The sequence below is a fragment of the Impatiens glandulifera genome, chromosome 2 (assembly GCF_907164915.1).
Source record: "Impatiens glandulifera chromosome 2, dImpGla2.1, whole genome shotgun sequence".
Lineage (NCBI taxonomy): Eukaryota > Viridiplantae > Streptophyta > Magnoliopsida > Ericales > Balsaminaceae > Impatiens > Impatiens glandulifera.
In genome coordinates this window covers 58,540,228-58,553,516 of record NC_061863.1, presented here as the reverse complement: position 1 = coordinate 58,553,516, position 13,289 = coordinate 58,540,228, and positions in this window count along the sequence as shown.

Here is a 13,289-nt window from a genome sequence, read left to right as displayed (position 1 = left end):
TAAAATTCACGTGTATTGTAATATAATTCACGTGAATTATATAAACACGTGTATTACGTGTATTATGTTCTGGAATATCCCAATCTAATTCACGTGGTTGTAATATAATTCACGTGTATTGTAATACGCGTGATTCATAACTCACGTGTATTACAATATGACTCACGCGTATTGTAATATTACAATACACGTGAATTATATTACAATACACGTGAATTATATTACAATACACGTGAATTAGCATTGTGCAATATATATGCGTGAGTCACTCACTGTATGGCCAACCTGTATGGAAATATCTGTATACAACTTTCAATCAGCATACAATATTCGAAAACCAACAACAATCAATCAGCATACAATATTCGAAAACCAACAACAATAATCAGTATACAATATTCAAAATTGCACAGACAATATTCATGTTTGTGGCTGAGATGATGGCGGCTGAGATGATGATGCTCTTGCAGCTCTTGCAGTAGAGGGTGCAGGCATTACTGATTTGCATGTTGCCCTGTTGTGACCCTGACCACCACATGAGCTACATCTTCTCGGCACCTTACGAATTTCACCTTGGGATGACCTACGCTTTGTTTGAGGTCGCCCTTTCTTAACCTTAACAGGTGGTTTAAGGCACACTCGTTGCTTGATATGTTCTGGAATATCCCAATACTCTTCATGACAAACTGGATATATTGTTTCCGCATAAGCATTGACCCACATTTCACTTGAGTAATACCTGAAACATAACAATTGAACATGTGAGAAATAAATTAGTTAGATAAATTCAATAACAAATAATCTAAAGTAAACCTTGAACAGAACTCATAGGCATCCAATCTATGGGTACGGGAAGCAGCCAGGGCATGAGTGCAAGGAAGACCAGATACATCAAATACCCTACAACTACAACTCATTCCTCTCAAGTCAACTTTATAATCAGATTCACCGTCATGGACATAAAACTCGAAACGGTTAAGTGGATGAACGTTATATAATCTGGCCTTCTCAGCTTGATCACGTAAGAACTTTTCATAATAAAAAGATAAACGTTCATTGTGATTGGAAGCTTTTTCTCTTCGACTGTTAAACCAATCTTGTAATGTGAATCTTAAATAATCAGCTAAGATTGATATGGGATACTTTCTAGCTTCCCTACTTTGACTATTGAAGCTCTCAGCGTAATTGTTTGTCATTTGATTGTATCGTTTACCCGGAAAAAATGCACGACTCCATCTCTCAAACCCAATATCTGCCAAATACATAGCAATACGAGGGTCCTTAGCATTGATCTTGTCAAAATGCTGATTAAACTTCAAGATTATGTATGCTTGAGAAGCCAAACCAAACTCGGCGTGGCAGTGATCGGTTTTGAATTTGGCCATAATATTCATCTTGATGTGATATGTGCACGCACCGTGGTCAGCTTCTGGAAAAACAGCACACAAGGCATTGGCGATGCTTGGGTGTCTATCAGATACAAACACGAGATCATCAACCAATCTAATTGCATCTCTAAGTTTTTGCATTAAATAAGTCCAGGAGTTGTTATTTTCAGAATCAACAACGCCGAATGCAACAGGATAGAGTTGTTCATTCGCATCTAATGCTATCGCCACCAATAGCTGACCTCCAACCTTGTGCTTAAGAAAACTGGCATCGACGCACAATACTGGACGACAACAGTTTTTGAAACCCCTAATTGAGCAGCCTAAGGACATGAACATATACATGAAATGACCGTGCTCATCCGTCTGGATGTCTGTTATGGTACCCGGATTGTTCTTCTCCAACATGTACAGGTATGATGGCAATTTACCGTAAGAATCTTCTACAGTTCCTCGCACCGCCATTAGGGCATTTTCTCTAGACCGCCAAGCCTTATTATAAGACAACTTTATTCCATAAGTAGTATGTATGTCTTCCATTATTTTCTTGGGCATGTGGTCATGGTGATGGTCCATGTACTTGCTCTTCATGCATTCCCCAAACACCCATGCTGGTGCTGGCCTTTGATTCTCTTGCCTCGTCACAATTGAACAGGTATGATCTTTTACGAATTTACGAATCTCAAACATTTCCGAGGAATTTACTCTGACAGCACGCAGTCTCCACTTGCAATTCTTATCCAAACATTTCACAACCCAAAGTTCTTTTTTTGACTTCAACACTTTGAATTCAAAATGACTAGTCATGGCATATTTATATAACCTCAGCTGAAGTTCTTTTTTATTCTCAAACAAAGAACTGACTTCCAATCCGATTCCGGTACTTACTGCCTCATGTAAAGGATTTTCACTACTTGGTATGTTACTAGTAACCCATTCACTGCAGCTTGGTTGAGTACGAACAACAACATTGTTTTGTTGTGTACTAGGAACCCAAGAACCGCTTGGATTTGGATTGGTACTAGGAACCCAATCAGAACTACTAGGTTGGGTAATAGGAACCCAATCATCATCAGCATCATCCCCCACATTCAGACGCAAATGTTCATCTTCAATGTCATTTTCAAAGAAAACCTCACGCTGCATCGGGAAGACGTCGGGGTCATCAATTTCTGGAACCGCTACACTTTCTTGAGTTGGTAGTGACTTCTCTACTAAGGATACACACAATGGAGTGCGGTTGTGGACTGAAACTGCTTCATGTAAAAAGAACTCCACATCCACATCTTTTTTATATCAGTTATATAAGAAAATTTGGCAATCATGCCAGGAGCATTATACTTGGCTTGAAGCAATAAATCATATCTAGATTTGTCAACATCGGTAGCAGAATAAATTTGATCAACTAATTGGGCATAAGTAGAATTTTGGGGAACAATCATACCGCTGTTTGACTTTGCAGAAAAATGAGTAAGATCGTCCGTAGTTTTCCACTCTCCATCAAAGTAAAGAAGTACAGGTACTTGAGCTGCAATTGAAAACAGTTCAACAACATCACAAGAATTGAAAACAGTTCAACAACATCACAAGAATTGAAAAAAGTTCAACAACATTACCATAACCGAGGAGAGTTTGCTCGTAGAGTTTCGGGAAATCCAATGCCGCAACTTTTTACCATAAGTTTGCTTTAATGAATCTAATGGGATTAGAGCTCCCTATCCAATAGGTCCATTGAAGCAAACTTGTGGTTAATTCTTGGAACATTGTATCTCCACGAAACATACCAGTAAACTCTACCTCAATACTAGAATAACAAGATAGTATTGAGTGAAATCAGCTACACTATGCCAGCATGCAAACCCTAAACCTTAATACTAGAATAACAAGATAACTCAAGAACTGTGGAACTTAAACAAAAATGTCCTATAACTATAAGAACTGTGGAGCTTAAACAACATACTGATCAGCAAATTCCAAGACAATAACTCAATAAGACTTTCTAAGAACTAAAACAAAGCTGCTGCTGCTCGATAAGACAATAACTCAATATTAAATAAACATACCCATTTTGAGAACGAAGAGTAGTGGGTAAGCTGCTGCTGCTCGTGGTCGAGTTCTTCAGGGTAACGTGGTGTCGTCGTAGTCGTCCGCTGCTGCTGTTCGTGGTCGAGTTCTTCAGGGGAGGGTTGAGTCGGAGTGGCGAAAGCGAGAGAAGAGAGAAGGGGAAATTAAGGATTCGTGGTTTTGTTATAAATTAGGGCACAAAAATAATATATACGATGAAAGACGTGAATTGTTATTCACGTGTTTCATCTAAAACACGTGAATAAACTCACGCGTTTTAACGTGAAATGCATTCACGCGTTTCATCTAAATCGCGTGAGTTTATTCACGCGTTTTAGATGAAATGCATTCACGCGTTTCATCTAAATCGCGTGAGTTTATTCACGCGTTTTAGATGAAACACGTGAATATCAACATTGTTCCTTGTTGTTTGAGTTAAGTGGCGAATATGCGTGAATAACAACCTTTCAACCTTGTTCCTTGTTGTTTGAGTTATGTGGCGAATAACAACATTGTTCCTTGTTCCTTGTTGTTTGATTATACACAATACGCGTGAGTTATGAGGATAAGTTATGCTATTGTTAACATAAGTAATAAACCATAAATAGAAGAATATTCAGTAATATAAACCACCATAAATCATAAATATCCAAATTAAGTATTGTTATAAACCATAAATATCATAAATAAATCATAAATAGAAGAACGTTAAGTCTAAACAACTCCAAATTAAGTAAGCAAATGCTGCAAATCACAAGCAGCAACAGATTGAAGCAACTTTGTATGAGGAACAACATGTTCATCCAATATGCGTGACATAGCAGCCGCTGTCTCAAAAAGCCAATTGTCGGGGAGAACATCAAAATCCTTTTCAATTGGTCGATACCTGCTGTCTATCTCGAAATATACTATTATAGTTTTCGCATCCCTTGGCTCAGCAAATGGATAATCTGGATTATCCGATTCTTTAATACTACCACCTCCAGCAACTATTAACTCAATGAGATCCTGTTTGTAAAGTGTGTTGAAATTACCTATAAATATAAAAATGTAACCGTCGAACAGTTTCGACCGCTGAAAAACCAACAAAGAAGATAATTTCATTTATCATGCAAAATAAGAAAAAGTAGAGATAAGAGGAATAAGACCAAACTCACATTATTCAACAATAGAAGTCTGCCTTTTCTAGGACCACCTTGGGCTCCATGATTATCATGTTTAACCTCATAAGGTTCCTCATCAACACAGTTTTGGGTTTTCAATGATGATTTTATCCCTAAACAAAACAATTTTTAAATTAATTTAACAGACATATGTATGAAAATAATCGTGTTAACAAAGACTCACAATCAATATTAAGGACCCATTTCCCGTTCAGAATTGCCTTCAATACTTTTTGAGTTCGGCCGCATGCACCATTGGGATCAGTGTAAGCAATAACATGGGTTACATCTTCTCTCCACTTCGGAGACACCCTTGCACCAAAAGTGCGAGCAAATTCAACTATCAACAACTGTGTAAAACAATAATATAATGGTTATTACATACAAAACTAGTTAATATGGACATAGTAGAGAGAATAGAACATACATTATTTTCAGGTGATAATTGATTGGGACATAAGGTCATAACAGTGTTTGTTGCCTGCATATTATAAAAAAAAAGAGTTGAACGAATTGAGAAAACAATTTTATTAACAACCATTTTAATACATACCATTTTGTTGAACGAACTGAGAAAACCACAACGGCAGCTCCTGATCTAAATACTACAATATTCATCATTATAAACAGCAGAATATACATCAATAGTTAACCATACAATATTCATGTAATTGAAAATCAACAATCAATCAGTATATATAGGAAAACCAAACCTTAAACCCTAAATACAACAATATCCATGAATATAAATGGCAGAATATACATCGAAACCTAACCCTAAACATAAATACTATAATATCTTTCAATATAAATGGCAAAATATACATCGAAACGTAACCCTAAACCTAAATACATCAATATCCATTATAAACAGCATAATATACATCAAAACCAAACCCTAAACCTAAATACATCCATATAAATGGCAGAATATACATCGAAACCTAACCCTAAACCCAAATACTTCGATATACATAGGAAACGGCATAATATACATCAAAACCAAACCTTTAACCCTAAATACACCAATATCCATGAATATAAACGGTAAATATACATCAAAACCTAACCCTAAACCTAAATACTTCGATATACATAGGAAACGGCATAATATACATCAAAACCAATCCTTTAACCCTAAATACATCCATATCCATGAATATAAACGGTAAATATACATCAAAACCTAAGTCTAAACCTTAAGCCCTAAACTGACCTGATGATGTTGAAGAACGATGATGTTGGAAGGATCTCGATGATGTTGAGGAACGATGATGTTGAGGAACAATGATGTTGAGGAACGCTGATGTTGAGGAACGATGATCTTGATGGATGTGGGAATGGAAAGTCGGCCGCAGTCGGAGTGGGAGGGAGAATCGGGGAGGTTTTGTTTTAAATTAGGGCCGGAAAATTATATATAAGACTAAAGACGCGATTTACCATGCACGCGATTTAATCTAAATCGCGTGAGTTCATCACCGCGATTTAGATTAAATCGCGTGCATGGTAAATCGTGTACATTTAAAAACGCGAATTACCAATCACGCGTTTCATCTAAATCGCGGTGATGAACTCACGCGATTTAGATTAAATCGCGTGATTGGTAATTCGCGTCTATGAGCGTAAAAACTGGCGCCGAAGGGGTATTTCAGACATTTCGCAGGGCAAAAGGGCCCTTTTTGCCAACTTTAGTAGGCGGGGGCCCTTTTTGGAATTTCCCCTGTTATGGGGGCCATTTCATCAAATTTCCCCTTTAACCAACTAGGCTACAAAGACTTTATATTTTAAATTTAACACTAAATTTGATAAACGCGGAACGTTTTAATATTAATATAAGTTCAACTTTTTAACTAACTATTCTATATATATATAATGATGCTTAATATTTAAAGTGTCCGGATTGCCTGGTCGAGAGCTGTGATTAATTTGGATACTTGGGTCGGATTGTGGGTTGATCCGCCTTTAAATTTAAAACGGTTAAAAATAAAATTAAAAATGCTAGAGATATCTTTCAAACTTGCAACCTAACAAAATAAGTACAATTCTTTAACCAACTAGGCTACAAAGACTTTATATTTTAAATTCAACACCAAATTTGATAAACGCGGGACGTTTTAATATTAATATAAGTTCAAGTTTTTAACTAACTAATCTATATATATATATAATGATGCTTAATTTTTAAAGTGTCCGGATTGCCGGGTCGAGAGCTGTGGTTAATTTGGATACTTGGGTCGGATTGTGGGTTGACCCGCTTTTAAATTTAAAACGCTTAAAAATAAAATTAAAAATGCTAGAGGTATGTTTTGAACTTTTAACCTAACAAAAACAAGTACAACCTTTTACCAATTAAGCTACTAAGACTTTATATTTTAAATTCAACACCAAATTTGATGAACGCGGGACATTTTAACATTAATATAAATTCAATTTCTTAACTAACTAATCTATATATATATATATAATGATGCTTAATTTTTAAAATGTCTGGATTGCCGGGTCGAGAGTTGTGGTTAATTTGGATACTTGGGTCGGATTGTGGGTTGACCCGCCTTTAAATTTAAAACGGTTAAAAATAAAATTAAAAATGCTAGAGGTATGTTTCGAACTTGCAACCTAACAAAATCAAGTACAACCTTTTACCAATCAAACTACTAAGACTTTATATTTTAAATTCAACACCAAATTTAATGAACGCGGGGACGTTGTAACATTATTATAAATTCAATTTTTTAACTAACTAATATATATATATATATATAATGATTTTGAGTAAATAGATATTTGGGTCGGATGGTGGATTGATCCATCCATAAACTTAAAACGGTTAAAAATAAAATTAAAAATGTTATCCGTAATTTTTTTTCACGGTTTTTTATATTATTACTCGTGCAAATGCACGGGCTAAATGCTAGTTATAATTAAAATTTCAATGAAAATCACTCTAGTGTGATTTTATAGTCCCGAATTCCACATTTTTTAGCTCGGAATTGTAATTCTAAATTTATTATTTTTTAATGTTTTTTCAAACAAAATAAATTATTATTTTATTATTTAAAACAGAATTAAAATTATAAATCAATAATTAGTTTTTTTAATCTAGAATATTAAAATATAGAATCGATATTTTTTTTAATTTAATAAGTTAACATTTGAAATATATATATATATATATATATATATATATATATTAGTTTAAGAAATTAATATGTTTATTAATATTTTGTTTTGAATTTATATAGTTAAATATTAAATTAATATTTTCTTTTTAATATATGAAGTTAACCTGCTTAATCAATTTTTTTAATTAAATTAAAACTTAAAAAAATATTTTGATAGATAAGTTATGCTAATTTACTAGGTTAAACTAATGATTTAATAAAATAGATAATATATATTTAAATTATTTATATTATATTATTTTTTTCTCAAATACTGGAATTAAATTATATTGTAATTCTAGAATTTTTCAAATATAAAAATTAAATTGGTGAGAATTGAAATTAAAATTTTAATATCAATTCAAATTCCAATCATTCAATATAGCCTATACCCTTTGGTTAGTTAGTGGACTCAACACTTTGCTCATCATCATGTTATATTATCTCAATCACTTTAAATTTTATAAACTCTAACTGCTTGTTTTATCTCCATTTTTTATATGGGTTCTAGATAAAAAAAAAAAAAATGTTTGATTTAAATATTTTAAATTTAACCAGTATTCTACTTTTAAAAGGATGAGAAATTATAATTAAATGATGTTATCACAGATGGAGTGAAATTTGATTAAAAAAAAATATTGGGTTTTGGTAAAAAATATTATTTCAATAAATTTATTACAAAAATACAATATCAATCAAACATTATTTTATTTAATCTCTCATTAACTATTGCTTTGCATAATTTATTAATTAAAATATTAAAATATTTTTATTTAAAATAAATAAATAAATTTATCATTATATATTAATACAATTTAAATATTTTTCTTAAAAAATAATTACTTCTTCAAAATCACCCCCTCATATTTTTAAACAAATCAATATTTATTTTTGAATAAACTACCAAACAAGTATAATGGACATTTTAAATATATATATAATTTTTTTTTAAACAATTAATTCTCAATAAATCAAATAATGAGTTAATGTGAAACATTAATTTGCAAATAGAAAATAACATATGAAAAATCAAATGAACTAAATAAAGTTTTAGACGTTACATAATACAATTTGCAAATATTAAAATTTGAATTAGACTATCTATCAATCACGCAATTTTTTTAAAGTAACTCAATTGAATTCAATAACAATGAGTAATGAAAGAGAGTAAGTCGATTAAGCAAATCAATTAAACAGTGTCAAAAAAATCTCTACTCATAATTATGAGCGGTAGTAAAATTTATCTTTGTCCGAAGGTTGATATACAATATAGGAAGAAGTTCTATCAAATAATAACTTAATAGTGAAAAACTCATGTAAAAAGACCTCAACATAAAAGATAAATTCTAAGAACACGTTATAAGAAAAATAAAAAATAAAAACTTTAAATTTGACATTATCATTTCCTTTGATGCAAAAAAGGAGATGAACACGGACTCGAAAAATGGTCACCAACACGAATATTAGAGTGTGTGAGCAACAAATGACTCATCAAAGATTTAAAGTATTATTTAGATTAAAAAATCGAAATAACAAATCCAAAACGATTAAATAAAATGGAGCACCGAACAAAATACAATATCAACTCAAATCTAATTAGCGAAAAAAGAAACAAACACTTTGTCTATTGCTAAAAAAAAAATCACCAACAAATCATAAACAATATGACTTTTCAACTTATATGTTGTTTTTTTAGAGAGAAAATTGTAACCATGATATATATAATTATTCAAATAAGTTTAAACATTGAGTATATTTATTTTAATTTAAATGAGTTAAATATAAAAAATTTATTAAACAATACAAAATAACACATACAAAATTGATGACATAAATATCAAATTTTATAAATAATTTACGTAACTAAATTTTTTAGACGAACTCATATTTTCTTTCTAAACGATAAGTGGTTAAAATAGAGCAAGTCAAATGCACTAATTATAAAATATTGTCGGAAAAATCTCTACCAAATATTCTAAGTGATACTTCAAATTATCTCTAGCTGAAAGTTGGTAATCGAACACCGGAAATTTTCATATATGTGACTAAAATAGTAAGAAATTCATACAAATAATTAGAATATACCTATTAGAGTGTCTCCATATATGACAAATCTAATTACTCTTCATTGAAAATGTGAAAACAATTTTAAATCCGATAAGTTCCTCCCTTTGCTGTTAGGAAAATGAACACGAATTTAGAAAAGAATTATCAAATAATCGGAAATTTTGAATAATAAACGAATTACTAACGACAGAGAGTATTATACTAATCACAAAAATTCGAGACAAAAAATAGATCTAATTAAACAATATGTCACCACAAATAAAACACATAAAAACTCAAATCTCAGTTACGAAAAAAATAATACACTCTCTAATGTTATAAAAATAAATTAGAGAATGTAGCTTATCAAAATATATATTATATATATATATGAGTGCTTTTCAAAATTTCAAGTCCTTCAAAGGATCTTATGAGAAACAAGTTAGTGAAGCTTTTTGACAAATTAGTCCGTCATTATTTAGTTTTTTTAACTGTAATTAGTTAAGCTTAGGGTTGTTTGATCTTTTATATATATATATATATATATATATATATATATATATATATATATATATATATGGGTCCGCCCTAAGTAAGACAACCAATTATAGGGTCCATTTTTTAATATTTAATAATATTATATTATTAATATTATTTTTTCCCTCTATTTTCTCCTTTAATATTAAATATATATTATAAAAATAATTTTTTTATCTTTTTTTAGTCTCCTTATTATAATATATTAATTATTTATATTTTATTTTATATTATTAAAATTAATTTTTTTTTTTTACTATTTTAGAGACCCAATGTTTAAATTTGCATATTATCCCTAAATCTCATATTAAAAAATTTATATATATATATATTTGAGGTTAGTTTGATTGACCATGATAAATGCTCTAACTATATACTTTATATTTGTATAATGAGAAATATTAGGTGCAATCTGATTTATTGATTTTTATTTTTTTTTTACTTTTTGAAAAAGTGCATGTATATTAAAAATAACGAAAATTATTTAAGCACGTCGACAAAAAAAAAATGCATAAAAATAAAAATAAAAAATATTACTTAATATGTTATCGAGCTCGTAAGTCATCGAAAAGAACGATTAACTCCCTGACGGGTTCTACCAATTTTTCGGAATGAATCTTAGAAATTATCATAACAATATCATTATTAATGATATGCATCAGACAACTATGATTAGTGAAAATTCGACGATATCTCTCCAACCAAATAATCCACCAAAAAATAATTGGAATGATAATGGTAACTCAATTGTGTAGGTCTGTCATATTAGTTGCATTAGTCTAAATTTCCCAACAACTACTCAAAGACTCGAGCATCACCTAATAAATTAGTGAAACTCCACAAAAGACTCCAGATACTAGTCACCCCTTGACAATACAAAAATAAGTGAGTTACCGATATAACTCTCTCGTGACACTTACGACAATGACTAACCATAATACAACATTTTTCATGCACATATTATCCGTAAAAATTTCATCATGAATAACGCTCCATGAGATCTTGGATGAAATCATTGACTCTCAAAATTTCTCTCAACAAAAATTATATGAACTCATCTTAACGAACAATTTATAATAATGCTCCACATGAAAACTATCAATGTCTTGTTAACGCATAACGTCTTGCTCAGATTGGGACATTTGTTTGTGTCCTACAAAAAATAAACTCTATTATGAAAGAAATTCTCCATAATTTTTAATATTCTTCTATATCTAATTCGGCTAGCGAAACTACTAAATCGAGGATCAAACATGTCACTAACTGTGACATTTTTACATATAACAATGAAAACAAGCTAATGATAGGGTCGTAGCTAAACTTTGACACTACACCAAATGTCGTTCCAAAAATTGATCGAAGAATTATCCTCACAGTAAATCTAGATTGTTCACGAAAAAATTTCCACATAGAATAAATTTCATTTAAATGTTACACTCCACTCTATAATTAGACATTTGTATGAATCAACCTGACACATCGTAACAATAATTACATTTGATCATCGATGGTTTTATTCTCTTCTCTCCTCGCCTTTTTTTATAACCAATAATTTGATTTTATATCATTCTCTTTACACAATTTCTCTCACATATTATACCTAGTCTTGAGTTTTGACTCCACCAAGCCAAAATCAGGAGTAACCTATTATTTGTCTTTGAGGGATGATATGTATGAATTGATGAAATTGAAAATTTTATTTATATTATTCTTTTACGATAGTGCTTTCAGTGTTCCTGAATTTGGGAAATTCTAGTTGCAACGATGAATTCCCCCCGAATTGAACAAAGCAACGGGCTTGTGTGCAACGGGCTTGTGTGACTGTTTAAAAGAAAGAAGAATAGATATATAAGTTTAAAAATTTATATTTTATTATTATTTTATATAATTAATGATTAAAAAATAGGAAAGAAAATGAGAAAATTAATATGTAATAAAAATAAGATAATATATATATATATATATATAAATAATAAGATAAAAAAATTAAAATTATAAATTTAAGCATTACATACAAGAATTTAAACGCACAATATATTTAATTATAATTATTTACAATATACTTTCCTATAATTGCGTCTCCACTATCTAATTTAAATTTAAACGCGTAATATATTTAATTATAATTTTTTACACTATACATTACAAGTCCAGTGCTCCACTATCTATTTTAAATAAAAAGGCGTGTGAAACATGTGAATATTCGGTTTCCCATGTAAAATATTGAGTAGTGTCAATGTTTAGAGTTAGTTTGATGTTTTGTGGTTTTCAATTTTATTTTATCAAAATAATATTAATTTATTCAATTAATAAATTAAAAACTAAAATATCTTATTATTATTATAAAATTTAAATAAAAATACAATTTAATAATTTTGCCATTAAAAATAATAAAATAAAGTATTTTTTCATTAAATAATATATTTGAATAAAAATCACAAATAACACAATATCAAATAGACTTAGAAAGAGAAAAAAAAGTAACCCAATCAAACTATAGACTAATTTATTGGGGAAATTTGAGGAAATGACCCTAAAAAGGGGTCAAATTATGTTTGGTGCGGGCCCATGTTTTTTATAGCGCTGGTGACCCCTAAAAAATTTTCTGCCGAAAATACCCCTATTGCGTCACGCACCCTCCAGTTGCGTGACGCACCTGAGGGCATTGTGAAAAGTCCACAATGCCCTTACTATATAATTAAAAAAATTCCAGTTTTTCTCAGTTCTTTCTTTCTTGTTCTCTCTCTTCACTTCCCATTCTTCCATTCTCTTCCTTCTCTCTAAAAAGACGACTCCCGACGACGAACTCCGACGACGACCCCCGACGAAGACGTCGGAATCCCAGCGAAGGAGATGTCCGCTACTACAGGTATTCTTCCTCCTTCCTTTATTTCTTTCGCATTGTTTTGTTAGGGTTTAGGGAATGGAGA